Here is a 14639-nt window from a genome sequence, read left to right as displayed (position 1 = left end):
AAAAAGAGGTGGTTTTATGATCATTTAACCAGATATGTCACTCTTTTCTCTGTGTAACGTCTTCATAACATATTTATGCTTTGGACTGCACAGTGCAATTTACCCCAGCATTCAACTTGTTTTTCCCAACAAGGTCATATTACAGGCATTTTAGCATTGTTTTGCAAAAATACAAAACTGAATGTTAGGTTGTATATGCTTTTTCCAGCACAGCTCGTAAACACAGGCTCTAACAACCCCATGATGCTGTGCAGCGGATGAATTAATGCAGACTGTATATTATAACTCTTCTTATCTCTTTCAGAAAACTTTGTCAATCTTTCACCAATTTTTTACAATATGCTGACTGTTAAACCTTCCTGACAACACTCTTACATCACAGATAATCCCATTACATAATAAACAATCATTATGAAGCACCTGCTACAGTATATCATGAAATGCTATAAATCATAATGCAGTAAACCTTTTGACCTTTTTCATGTGCTCATAACTCGTGAATACAGTAAATACGCTAAATACGATATTTCTGAGGAGCACGTGAAGGCAGAAAATTACCTAAAAATATTCCAGTCAAACAGTCAGTGAGGAGAAAACTCAGAGTAACTCCTCAACATACACCCTGCAGCTTTACACACAGCTCCTCTATTGGAAAAACATCTAGTATGTTGCATTCTGGTCTATAATCAGGCACGTGTGTGCTCAGTGAGAAACTGGACCGCATGTTAGTCCACATGTAAATTTGTAACTGAGAAAGTAAGTAGAAAGTCAAGGAGTGGACTGTCCTGCAGTTGCCCAATCATAAAGCAGCGCTGGCTTGTTCTCAGACTGATAACAAGCTGCTAAAGAGCAGCTGGAGGTCACAGGACGTAACGCCTTCTCATACACTCTCACCCCGACTGTGTTTACATTTCCCAGCAGTTTATGTATTTCAGCTCTTTCCTCTGTTCTCCTCTGCACGTTTTTTGTTTTTGCTGCTGTGCAGGATCAGTCAGGAGTGTTTCTAGGATTTGGGAGCTTAGAGTAGACCTCTGCAGGAGCTCATTTTTGATGCTTTTCAATGCACTCTGGCACTTTCTTTACCCTGAAAAGCATTGGTTATTTATAAGAGGTGATGCAAAAAGGGTGACGCATGTCAAATAATTCGTTAAGCAGTGAGAAAGAAGGGACTTATTAATAACAGAATTAAAGATTTTTTTTCTTGTTAAAATGTTTTAATTTTTTTTTCATTAAACGTTCTTTGGTCATTTAAAAAAATGATTTTTATTTTTTTCAAATGATTCTTTAAGAACTGAAGAGGGGTTTTAGGATAGGGGTGGGGTATTTAATTTAACATAACTTATATAATGATTATGTATTTATTTTACCACCACTTAAAAAAAAATAAATTAATCCTGTACATTTTTTTTTAAAGTTTTGACTTTTTTTTTTAAAAAAAAAAAAAAAACAACATTTCACCATTTATCAAAGCCAGAAACTGTAAAAACTTTGTCAGAAATTTGAAATTGTGACAAAAGTTTCAAAGTTTTTGAACACATCATGTTGGATAAACACTTCATGCATTTCCCAAGTCACTCAAAAAGTCTTCTGGAAAAATATTACAGCTTTTACTTAAAATACAGTGTTTATTCCATCTTGGGACCAGTTCATGGCGCTAAATAAGACTTGTTACACTTTTTTACAAGCAAGACAGCTGAACATTCATTGACAGTGTTTTATTTTTCCTATAGAGTTGTAATGACGGCAATAAAAACAGATATTTTTATCAGACGCAATATAAACTTAAACACTTCAGGTGACTCAGCAGAATTGAAGGCACAGACAGTCCAAAATAACGTTTTACTATTGCTCGTGTTACACTCAACAAAAACATCATTGTCCTTCTGTCTGTGTTCTGGGGGGTGGCGGGTTGGTTTATAGGTTTCGATGTTGTTTTATGTTTTTAACTTGTGAAGCACTTTGTGCTACATTAAATGTATGAAAAGTGCTGTTGAATACTGTGAATAAAGTTGTCACTTGGAGTCACATGAGGTGAAACTCCAGTAAAACGTGATCCCATCAGCTCCTTTAACTTGTGCGCTAATTTCGGCCTTCTTTTTTTTGTGTCATTTACATTGATGGCTGCTGCTTTTTAACTTTCCATGTTTTCGGACAGTTCTGGTAATCCGTGGTTTAATTGTACACACATCCTGAAAAACAGCCGTGCCGCACTGCAGCCGCTGTTAACAGTGATGCACAGCAGGAACAGGACAGCGCCGCACATTCCCACCGTCACACCAGTACCTATTCAAGGTAAAATACACTCCTCCTCTCCGCAGAGTCCTCCTCCATCAGAAAATAGAGACAGAGCCTGCTGGTTGAATGGTGTCGTTTTGGTGAAGTTTTGGTGAATCTGATGCAGCACGAAGGTTGTCCAATTAATTGTCCAATGTCTGTCCGATGGCTCGCAGGACACTAGTTCAGCTCGTGTCCATTCTTCTCCATCTTTTCCTGGATGTTTACGGGTGTTTATATTTGAAAACCTCAACCTAGAAGCTAGCCGGTTAGAAATCACCGGGAAAGTTCACAGAACGATGAGTTGATTTCTTCGACCCGATGAACTACTCACAGCCAATCGCCATCACCAAGACAAATATCACCACCAAGACAAAAAATTTGGCACAAATTAAGACGAGTTGACAGAGGGGTTTAGAGGGGGACATTTTAAGGTCACTCGGAGAGCGCAGACTGGTGCGAAGGCCAATAGGGGTGTAATGATACGTTTTAATAACAATACGATAAATGGTTGGCGATAAGATACCAGAGCGATGTGGGCTCATCTATCAAATGTGATACCGAACAAAACAGTCACCTCTGTGGAGATCAAATCCAGCACTCAGTCTAGAGTTTGGTGGATTTTCTGCTGTTGTGTTTCACCGCGCGTTGGAGTCGCTTCTCGTCTTCTTTGTGGTCATTTTCCTAGAATGAAAACAAGAACATTTAAATTGCATAATTTCAACCTTTATCTGTGAGACTTTTTGGAAAAAATAAATGAATATATCAACTTTATCTGTATAATTACCAGTGTGTCATGTTCAACTTGTCAACAAACTCAACTATACTTTTGACATTTTGTTTTTTGTACAGATAAAACAGATGAGATATAAGTTGCTGAGGAGTCTGAGTTTGTCAAATGCAGTTCTGGTGTGAATAGATGCTCTTGGTCGAAACTGGCCCCCAATAACTGACAGTTTTCACAAACTTCCTCAGTTAGTCATCAGCTTGTTTACCTGTTGCCCTCGGCCTCATCGGTCGAGTCGGGAAGCTCTTTTCTGGTGGTCTCAGGCAGCAGGAAGCTGCTGAGCGCTCCGCTGACCAGTGACAGGCTGCTGAACACTATGATGGGGATGGACCAGTGATAAAACATCCAACATGTTGATCAACGGAGACGCCAGGCCTCCTCCTCTGTAAGCTATGGATGCCAAACCCACCGCTGTTTGCCTGAAAGAGCGGAGTTCACTTTTAAATATATACTTATGCAATATATCTACACTCAGTCAATCAATAAAACATTATTAGGATGACACCTGTGTTAAGGTTAGTGAAGTGCAAAAGTGCCTGACAAGCTGATAAGACGGAGCAACTGTAGACCAGTGCTTAAGAAACAATAAAATGATGAAGGTTTAATAGAAATAAATAGTAAGTAATAAAAAGGTTTAAAAAGATGAAAACAAAAATGAAATCTCCATATCCCTCCTAAAGCGCGCGGAAATGTCCGACAGCCCTCCAGCACAGGTAAATGTGGGACAGCCCAGTCCAGCAGCGGACATGTCCAACAGCCTGCTTCAGCGTCTACATGTCCAACAGCCCACTCCAGTGCGGACATGTCCAACAGCCACCTCAGCGGCGGACATGTCTTACAGCCTGCTCCCAGTGAAGCAGTTTTACAAACTGTGGCTCCTAAGATGTTTTCCAACAAAACACCTGTCATTGCGCGCGACCAATATGCTCGGAGGTGGCTATTAATCGCGCCCATACCACTGATTCATCACATGTACCTGTAAGCCAGGCATCACCAACGGCGCACCGCGGTCCGGATCCGGACCAAAACTTCGTCCTATCCGGACCCCTGGCCAAGTTGTAATAAAGCGGGGCCTCATATACAGAGGCTGTATACCTGTATATCTGCACACCGAGCCACCAGGTGCCCCAGTATTTTTGAAGTAGTACTGCTGGGTAATTAATCGAAAAATAATGTAAACATTCTAAGCGACATAATCTTGCCCATGTTGGGTATTTCGGTTATTTAAAAATTCTGTTAACCCTTTCTCCACCGGGCTGCCAACTCCCACGCATCTGCCCTGTGTCTTGCGCTTTTTTTTGGGCTCTGTCTCTTTTGTCTTTGTAAGTATCTAATCTAGTAATAAAATAATAATAATAATAATAATAATAATAATAATAATAATAATAATAATAATAATAATAATAATAGTAGTATAGTATCTATAATAATCAAATGGCCGATGAAATCAAATTAATTTTTACAACGTAAATACAATTAATTAAAATAAGGTGAATAATGTCTACAAACTATGTTTAATCAAAAGCCTGGCTGAATAGATTAATAGTTTTTATTATAATTACATATTTTGTGTTCTTTTGTGCACCATTTGGTGTAGTTTGGCGTACCTGACGGTGGTGGGAAACAGCTCCTGGCTGTAGACCATACACACTGAACCGGCCCAGTTCAGGAAGAACTTCCCGGCAGTCGCGAGCGCCGTGATAACGATGGCGTTGTCTGCAAAGTAAGAAGAGCGTAAAAACCGCGGACAGTCAGGTGGACAGACTCAGGCTGAATGTGAAGAAGAGGGGATTCACCTCGAGGGAAGGCCAGCGTTAACAGACAAACAACGCTGCCCAACAGGAGGGTCGATGTGAGGGACTTTTTCCTCCCGATCAGCTCCAGAGCCCAGATACAGACCAGATGTGCCGGGGTCTCAAAGATCCCGAACAGGAACTGAACCAGGAAGATGTTCAGACCAAACTTACCCACGTTGAGAACGAGGGAGAAGTAGCCTAAATTTAACGAAAACCTTCAAATCACAAAAACACAAAGGTGATACAAAACAGTACAAATACAAACGTTAAGACAACAGTTCAGCTGAGGAAAGAGGCGGAGAGGAAAAGGGTTTTAAATGTCTGTGTAGACATGAACAGAAAGAATTGAGATTTTTTGCCCTTGTTTTGCCTCTTTTTTCTAAGTATTATGTATATATTATTATTATTATTATTATTATTTATTATTATTATTATTTTTTTTTTTTTTTTTTTTTAAAAAAAAAAAAAATCCATTTTAACGTTTTTTTCCAAATGGTCAAATGGAAAATCCGAAACAGTAACTGTAATAGTAATTATACTATAAAAACAAATTATTGCAAAAAAAGAAAGAATTAATAACACCAAGCCAAACCTATCTTGCAAAACTCTCAAAAAATGTTTTGTTTTTCTTCTTCTTGTTTTTTTTTTAAGTATCTTTATTTTAATTATTGTTGGTGCTTTCTTACATTAATCTGATATACATTACAATATCAGCACGTTGTGACTTTGTATTTGGTTTTAAGTATGCACTAAATGGTGAAAAATGTTGGAACCATGATACCAAAATGTCATAAAATTCAAATAAAAAGTGCATTTCAAAATGTGCTCAACTTACCAAGCAAAAGATACAATGAATAAATATTTTGTCAGGACTGTTGAGCTAAAAATGGCTTTCAGTCCTCCACTCTGGACTTCTCGATCCCCAGTTACCTGAAGGACAAACGCACGATTAAAATACTGAGAAAATCACTCAACATAACATAACATATATAACATAGAGCTGCTATAACAAAACATAAAGCTGCTGCTGGAAATTTGCACCTAATCGTTTCTATTCTATGAATAAGGCAGCCGTTACAGTTATTCTAAAAAAAATCTTATTTGAAACTAACTCATGAAGTTAAGTAATAACAATAATAACTTTATTTGTACAACACCTTTAAAAACAGAGTTTACAAAGTGCTTTAACAGACAAAGTCATATTGAACACGAGCGAGATGAAACCAGAGAAGAGTTTGGAAAAAATGAAATCCAGAGTGGACAAAAAATGCAAAATGTAAAATGTCAATATAAAACAAAAACATGGACCAATAACAACAGAAGCAACAAAGGCAATAGAACCACACAAATTAAAGGAAATATAATGAATAAAACATAAATTAAAAGGGTAAAATAAATAAAAACCAGAGGACAAATAATGCAAGATTCAAGATGTAAAATGTCAATATAAAATAATACAAAGAAATATGCTAAAAACAGCATCAACAGAAGCATCAAAAGTAATAAAACCACAAATAACAGGAAATAAAATCAATGAAATATTAATTAAAGGTTAAAATATTTTTTTTTAAAAATAAAAAAACAAACCTACTAATCTTATGACCTGAGATAAATTAATACATTAAAATTGTAATAAAATAAAACATAAATTAATCAAATAAAAATAATGAATACATCTGAATTTAAATTACCTCGTCCAGCAGATTCTCTGGGATTTGCTTTTTATTTATTGCTGCAACTTGACGTATCAACTGAGTCGCCTCTTCGGTTCTTCCCTGTCCCAGCAGCCACCTCGCAGATTCAGGAATCCACCTGAAAATATTCAAAACAGTCAAAACTACTCCTTTACTTCTCAATTTAATGCATTATTAATTAATGAAAACGTGCGTATTCAACCAACAGCAGGGAAGCAAGAAGGTGTCAGCGTGGGAGGAACTTTTACTCTGTGAAACCTCAGGGACATATTTTTATTTATTATTTTTTTTTTAATTTAAATTTTCACTAAACCTTATTAAAGAAAAGTTGCTGGGAATTTGCTGTTAGGGATGTTGATTTTTTCAGTTTTGATGAAACATTTGCTAAAGGCATTTAAACAAAGTTTTGCGTTGGAGTTTGTTATATTTATATAAATTATGTCATGATTAAGGCTGTCAATCGATTCAAATATTTAATCGCAAATTAATCGCACATTTTTTATCTGTCCTAAATACCTTCAAGGGCCATTTTTCACGTTTTTAGAACTCTTATAAACATGGGAGAGGAAAAAAAATACTTGCTTTATGTAAATGTACGTATATTATTATTTCAACAATCCAGAAAAAATGACAGTTGTAGAATAACCTCAAAGTTACTGCATACAAAAAATAAAAAATAAAAAAATAATAATAATACACTGAAAGAGAAACTTGAGCTTATTGTGTTGTTTGTATGAAAAGTGCAATATGAAAAAGTCTGACTGACTGATTAAAAAAAAATAGGCCGAGGGTCATGGTCACAGACCGTGCGTTTGGCGCGTCAAAAAACATCTGTGGCGTCAAAATGAATTAGCATTTGCACCGGATATTAAAAGTGAAATCAAAAGTCTGTTGTGTGTTGACATTATATTAGATCCAACACTGTGCGTTGTGGGTATTATGTTATGTGAGATGACAAAAAGGAAAACTATATATTTTACTGAGGATTGATACCACAGCCTCCCAGTATAAACCAGTGCACAGAGAGGGTGAAAATGTATAGATTCCCTCTCTATTTTGCCTTTGCTTTGTTTTCTTACTTTTTTTACAAAAAGTAAACAAGCAAGGGAAACAATTTAATTATGGTATTTAATCTTGGTTTATATTATTATTACTAGTGATTTGTCATACTTATATATTTTTTCTGTGCTCTTTTTCTTTACTTAGTATATTAAATATGGATATGAAAGAATGTGATCAGGTTGTAAACATCTCCAATATGCTGTATGTTGTTTGTGTGTGTGTGTGTTTTTTTTTGTTTAATATGTTGAACAATAACGCGTTATTAACTTTGTTTTGGTAAACACATATCTGTTCCAAATATTGGTTAATAATAGATATCAGCCCTGAAAAACCAAAATCGGTCACCCCTCTTTCAAACGCAGCTAATGTCTCGTATCATGGTGATGAAAATCCAAACAGTTATTAATTCATCAGAGTCTAAACAGAAACTGGTCTGCAAACAAGGTCAGTTACACAGCAAACCTCCCGAGCACACCGCGCCGACGCTGGTTTGGCATTATCTCATTACGCGAAGCGACAGACGCGCCAAGACACACAAAGCTGAAGAGGTCCGAGCTGGAAACCACAATACGAGGGCTGGGACAGCACGTACCAAATGTAGAGCAGAATAACGCCCTGCGCTCCCACCATGACGAACTGCGCCTCCCTCCAGTCGCGGATGACGTAGACCAGACCGGCCATGACGCACTGTCCAACCGCCGAAAACATCTGGCTCATGCAGGAGGCAAAGGACCTTTTGGTGATCCCGATCCACTCTGTGGCTGCAAACGCACAAACCAGAGGTCCGAGTTCAAAAATGCAGCCTCAGTTTGTGGCCTCATTCAGTATTTCCAAAATTAAAGTCCTCCCAGATGTGGACTCCACTTGTGACAGGTGCAAACTCTCACCTGCCGCCCTCATTCTGGCCGCGTCCTAATCTCAACACGTACTCGAGCTCAATTTTCAATTTTTTTTTAAAATAACAATTCACCGAGATCCATTAGTAGCTTTTTTGGCGCAGCAGGAGAGGAAATTAATTTGAGATTTACATTAAATAAATTCATAAACTCCAAAATTAATTCATTTAAGTCATATTTAGCTTTTATTGCATCTTTTTGTAGCCAATCACAATGGGCCTTTATTTTGTGCAACTGCATGTTTTTTTCTTTTTTCTTTTAAATTGAATCTAATTTTATTTTTAAAAATGTTTTTTTTTTTGTCTCTGTATGCGTGTGATTATGTGTATTATTGTGTGTATATATGTGTTTTTGTACACATATCTTTATTTTATTCCACTGTTGTCTTTTATGAGTTTTTATATGCACACACGGTCAAAAAAAAAAAAAAAAAAGAAAAATACAGAATTTAAATAAATAAATAAAAAGGGTCATACCTAACACGGTGGAGTTGATTCTGTATCCTCCGAGTGCAGCTCCAACGATGAACTGTGACACGATGTAAACGTAGAAATTTGGAGAAACTCCAACAACTGCGAGGAATATCACCAGAAGGACGACCGGTATCTGGGTGGCTCTCCTGCGGCCGAACCTGAAGGTAGAGAACGGCAGATTTAAAGGTTTCAGCGTTATAGTTTTTCCTTCCTGCACATTTCACTTCAAATTTCCAGACTTCTTGGTTTTTATTTTTTGGCCATATTTGACATCTGAGACCAAAGAATCAACCCGAAGAAAACATTCAGTTACTCACTGTCCAAAGTCCAAACTCCTGCGCAGGAAGATGGACAGCTGCTACCTATACACATATTATTTTCTTAGTCACATTTTTTTTTATTATTATTATTTTTATCATTGTTATTATTATCATTGTTGCTATTTATTATTAATAATAAAATATAATAAAAAAATTACATATTGAATAAACACTGACATACATAACATTTTTATTCCCCCATGTTTTTAAAAATAAAATCCTAAATGAGAACTGAAAAAAACTTGATAATAATTTTTAAAAAAATAATAAAATGATAATAATAATATTTATTAATATTATTACTAATAAATGTTGACTAAATAAAATGACAAAAAAATTGATAAAAGACTAAAAAGACACAAAAAAAATAACAGAAAATAAAATGATTGATTGATGATTGAATGATTTTTACTCCATTAATACAATAAAGTAAATAATTTAAAAAAGATAAATAATTACTATAAATTATGCTTAATCTAAATCTTGGCTGAATATGTAGGTTTTGATTATAATTACATAGTTTGTGTTTTATTATTTTGCATATGTGACAGTAGTGGGAAACAGCTCCTGACTGTAAACATACACACTCACATTATTTCCCTTTAGATACCGAATAAATAAAAATATATCAATATATAGTTATAAATATAGTAATATTATTATTAATAATAAAAATAATAATAATAAAGCTAGAGAAAAATGTCCCGTGAACTATACTTTATAATTATTATTATTAGAAACTTTAAATTATATTACAGAATTATTTTTCTCGGCAATTTCTTTGTATTTTTTCTTTTGTTGTTGCTTTTTTTGTTTGTTAAGGTTTTTTGGGGCTTATTTTCAGGTTTTTTTCTTGGTCTTTTCACAGATTTCTTGTTAACCTCTGGGCCGTGTCTTCTTTTGTCGCTCTTTGCCTTTTTCCTGTGTTTTTGAATAAAATGAAGCCAATTTGGTCTCAAAAGGTTAAATAAATAATTTGATTGTATTTCCATCTTTTCTAAGCAACTTTAGTGTGAAAGGAATTAAAAACCCGTCACATAAAGACGCCTGATTCAAATATAAGCTTGTTGAGTTCAGTGATTTAAGCAAATATCAGTCTGGGCTATTGACTTAAGTTTTAAAGGTATTTTTAAAGAAACTTACGATTCTGCTGTAGGTCCAAAGATGAATGAACCAGCGAGTAAACCACACATGAAGACGGTCTGCACGACCTGAGCCAGGTACGATTTCCCACAGACCAGATCGAACTGCAGAAGGACAAGATGAGCAGGTCAGCCAGCACAGGTGAGTCAAAAAACACAAACTGCACACCGAGATGGACTTACATCAGTGACTATGGTGGACTCATACAGTGTGTTGTAGTACACCCATCCGTTCTGGCACCCTGTGGTCTCGTTGAGTCCGTACTCCCTGATGGCACCGATGTCCCAGTCCACAGGGACAAACATGAGACACCTGCTGAAGGTCCCGTCCTCGTCCCGGGGCAGAGTCAGGTTCAGCTGCTCCTCTGTGGTCAGGTTAGAGTCGGCCTGAAGGATCCAGTCTGTGTTACAGTGTCGCTCCGGATCTGACTCGATGAAAAGAAAACTACAGAAGAAAATGGGCAGCAGAAGGTTTGGGGAGGTTAATGCAGAGAGGATGAGCTTCTGGAAGACACCGAAGTCACCGACCGTCCTCAGAATCTCCCCAAATTCCACCATTTTCACTCAGCAGGTGTGAGACCAGCTCAGGTGGACGTCCTCATTTAGGCTCGGCTCAGGATAAATGTTTAACCGTCTGACTTTAGTCAGTAACTCGAATCGTTGACTTGTTAAATCAGGAGATGATGAAAACTGGGCTTTAAAGGGACACTTCTCCCCAAAATCAAATATTTGACCTCTTACCTGATGTGCTGCTGATCAGTCTAAATTGTTTTGCTGCAAGTTGCAGAGTGTTTTAAGATTTTAGGACGTTTTTAAGATTTTAGGACATTTCAGGGATTTTAGAACATTTCTAGCATTTTGAGACTTGTCTCGGATTTTAGGTAATTTCTTGGATTTAGGGGCATGTCTTGGATTTAAGGACATTTCTCAGATTTTAAAGACATTTCTAGAATTTGGGACATGTCTCTTGGTTTTTGGGACATTTCTCAGATTTTAGGCTTGTTTCTTATATTTTGAAACATTTCTAGGATTTCTAGGTCTGAAAATCCTAGAAACGTCCTAAAACCCAAGAGCTGTCCTAGGAAACGTCCCACAATCCAGAAATGTCCTATAATCCTAGAGATGTCTTTAAATCCAAGAATCATACTAAAATCCTAAAAATAAGCTATACCAAAATCCAAGAAACGTCTTAAAGTCTAACATTTTCTTAAAGCAGAGAAATGTACCAAAATCATAGAGATGTCCTTAATTTTGAGAAACGACCTAAAATCCTAGAAATATCCTAAAATTCAAGAAACGTCCTAAAATCCAAGACACGTCCCAAGATCCTAAAGCAGCAAAGACAGTTGAGTGCACCTGATCTACACTGATAAATAACACTACAGGTAAGAGGAAAAATATATTTTTTGGGCGAACTGTCCCTTTAATTAATCACAGATCAATCAAACATTGTCCTCACCCATTGACTTCCATCATGTGACTTTATTAAGCTACTAAAAATCATTTGCATGTGTTGACATTTTCAGATAATCTATACATGTCAAGGAATCTCTCGTATGCCATCACAAATATTCCACTTCAAATTATGCATTTGTTGATGTACACGTTTTATAATCATCGTCATATTTTAAAAATATACCTAATGATCTGTAAAAATAAAAAATAAAAAGGAAAAGTGTACTTGCCAATCGAGTGATAAAATGAATACTAATCATTCGGTGACTCCATAAAGAGGCAGAATGACGTGTTTTTGGTGAGTAAACAATAAAAGGGAAAGAAATTTAGAAAATCTACGTGACTTTAAGCTCAAAGCCTTCGATGATCGATCACCAAAAATCACACGCACGCGCACGGGGAGAGAAAAGTGTAACCTGTGCCGCCCGTCTCATCAAAATGACATTTTATCCGTTAGCTTTGGACAGAGAGGAAACTGCATATCATGACGTCAAAGCACAGAGTGTGTATTCCCGAAAAATATCAACATATCGATAAGGTGCCAATTGGACAAATCATTTGTGCATGATTGGTGATGCTCCGACGAAGGCCAACAGTGGAAAACACTACAAAACAAATGTGTACTGAACATGATGAGTCTCAATCCGCCTTAAATCTATATTTACACGTGAAATGTTAACTTTTATCTGACACTTACGACAGTCGATGCATCTACATTGTTACATACAAACCTCATGATGTTTGCGTGACAGTGCATGGAGTCGCCATCATACGTACATTTACAACATCTTTACATACACCATTTACATCGGTACCTGAACGAGGAGCTTTTTTCCGCAGCCCTTTTGCGCGGTACGAAACAACCAAACGGCTACACAGGGAGTGAAGACAGTGATTCAGTGAGTGTTCACAAAGCAAAGAGACTACAGTACTGCCACAACAGCTCACTACTGACAAAAAACCAAAGAGCCGGCTCCCGGAAAACTTTAAAGAGGTAATTCACCCAATATGTCATTACACTTCTTCTCTCAGGACGACACCATCACAAGTGACACAAATTCAACCAATTTTTGAATTCTGCACAACCTTCGTTTTTTTCCCCCAATCACTAAAACTTTTCCGCAAATTTGACCAGTCATCGTTGTTTCCCAAAGTTTCTCCAAATCACAGCAGTTCCCTGCATAATGCAAAGCTACTGAATGATACGCTCTTTAAACTGAGTAATTTGACTCGATTTCTTAAAAAAAAAAAAAAAAATGGGGGAAAAAGGTGATTAACTAAAAAAAATAATCCAAAAGAAAGCAAAAAAAATTGTAAAACATACAAAAAATATCTAAAAATTAGAAGGAAAAAGTACAATAAAAAGGAAATGATTTTTTTTTTAAAAAAGTGCTTAAGTAATAATAATAATATAACAGTCATTTCAAAGATAGAATTCTGATAATTTTATAGTTTTGGGGATTTTTCCCCCAAGCTTTCAAAACAATAATTTTGAGATAAGTCTTTTATTTTGGAGATAAGTCTTTTATTTTGGAGAGAAGCCTTTTATTAGTTGTTTTCATTACTGTCATTATTGTTATTGTCATTATTATTATTATTATTATTATTATTATAAGGTGGGGACAAAACCAGTCTATTTGCTTCCGCTGTTTTTGTGATGGGGACAGAAATCTCAGAAAAATACGTCTAAAAACCTCCACAAATATGACAAAAAATGATCTGCTAAATGTCACTAAAGCAAAGTGAATTTAAAAAAAAAAAAATTCAGCAATTTGGGTGAACTGCCCCTTTAAACTTTTATTCACTTTGGTTGAATATTTTCAGTTTTTGGGCGTGCACACCTGCCACAGAAGCTCACCGTCAGTCAGAGCAGCTCGACGCTCATCGCCAGCATTCAGGATTCAGCCCAGCTGTGAGATCAGTGAAGGTAAACATGCTAAATGACGCCCCAAAACAAGGACGTAGAAACATGCAATTATTACCCGTGTCCGTCTGTAAAAGCGTTAAATATTCCCAAAAATAAATTCTCGCTGCAGATTCCTAAAGCTGCTTTCTGACTTCATGAACTTCCAGCGACGTGCACGCGCAAAAAGCGGATTTATTCCACCCAAGAGAAATAACAGAAACCAGTGACACGCTGAGAAAAAGAAAACACCTATTGCATAGTAGAAGAAAATCAGGCAGGTCTCAATCTGTGGAAATATCTTTGAATATCTGCAAAACGCCATCTGACGAAGTGCCGTAACCGCGGTTATTTGGGGACAGAGCAGTCGATCTGTGTGTGTTTGGGGGGCTGCAGCAGTGCAGTCAGAGCCAAACACCACACGCCTCGGGCTGCTTTCTGCAGGAATCTGGTGATTATATTCTACGTAAAAATTCATCTGAATTTACAGAATTACAAAACTATGCTACAGAGTGTTTCTAAGTTACATCAGGGAGATTTTCTTTGATTTTCTTGGACAGGCGTACAGAAAATACGCCTCATAATCACATACGTTTTTTTTTGTTTTTTTAACCAAACTCACCGGTAAAATCTATAGTTTGACTAACTAAGGCTGATTTTACACTTTTCAATTTCAGTGTAGCTTAAAGTGCCGTATAAAGGTGGCACGACACTCCTGTGAGTTTTGTGGCACAGTTGATTTAAAGAAGAAGAAGAAAAAAATAAAAAGGCAATCACTTCCAGTACTGGCAGGAGATGGTTTGGATTGTGCTTATGTATGAAGAGGAAAAAAAAATA

At 36.5% G+C, this 14639-nt stretch overlaps 1 pseudogene; it reads right to left on the bottom strand.

The window, feature by feature from the left end:
• Positions 1-1645: 1645 nt before the first annotated feature.
• Positions 1646-11236, bottom strand: LOC121951636 (annotated as a pseudogene).
• Between the last annotated feature and the right edge of the window lie 3403 nt (positions 11237-14639).

This window comes from Plectropomus leopardus, chromosome 12, assembly GCF_008729295.1.
Source record: "Plectropomus leopardus isolate mb chromosome 12, YSFRI_Pleo_2.0, whole genome shotgun sequence".
NCBI lineage: Eukaryota > Metazoa > Chordata > Actinopteri > Perciformes > Serranidae > Plectropomus > Plectropomus leopardus.
The sequence above is the reverse complement of the archived record's forward strand: the minus strand, read 5'-3'. Positions and strand labels throughout refer to the sequence as shown.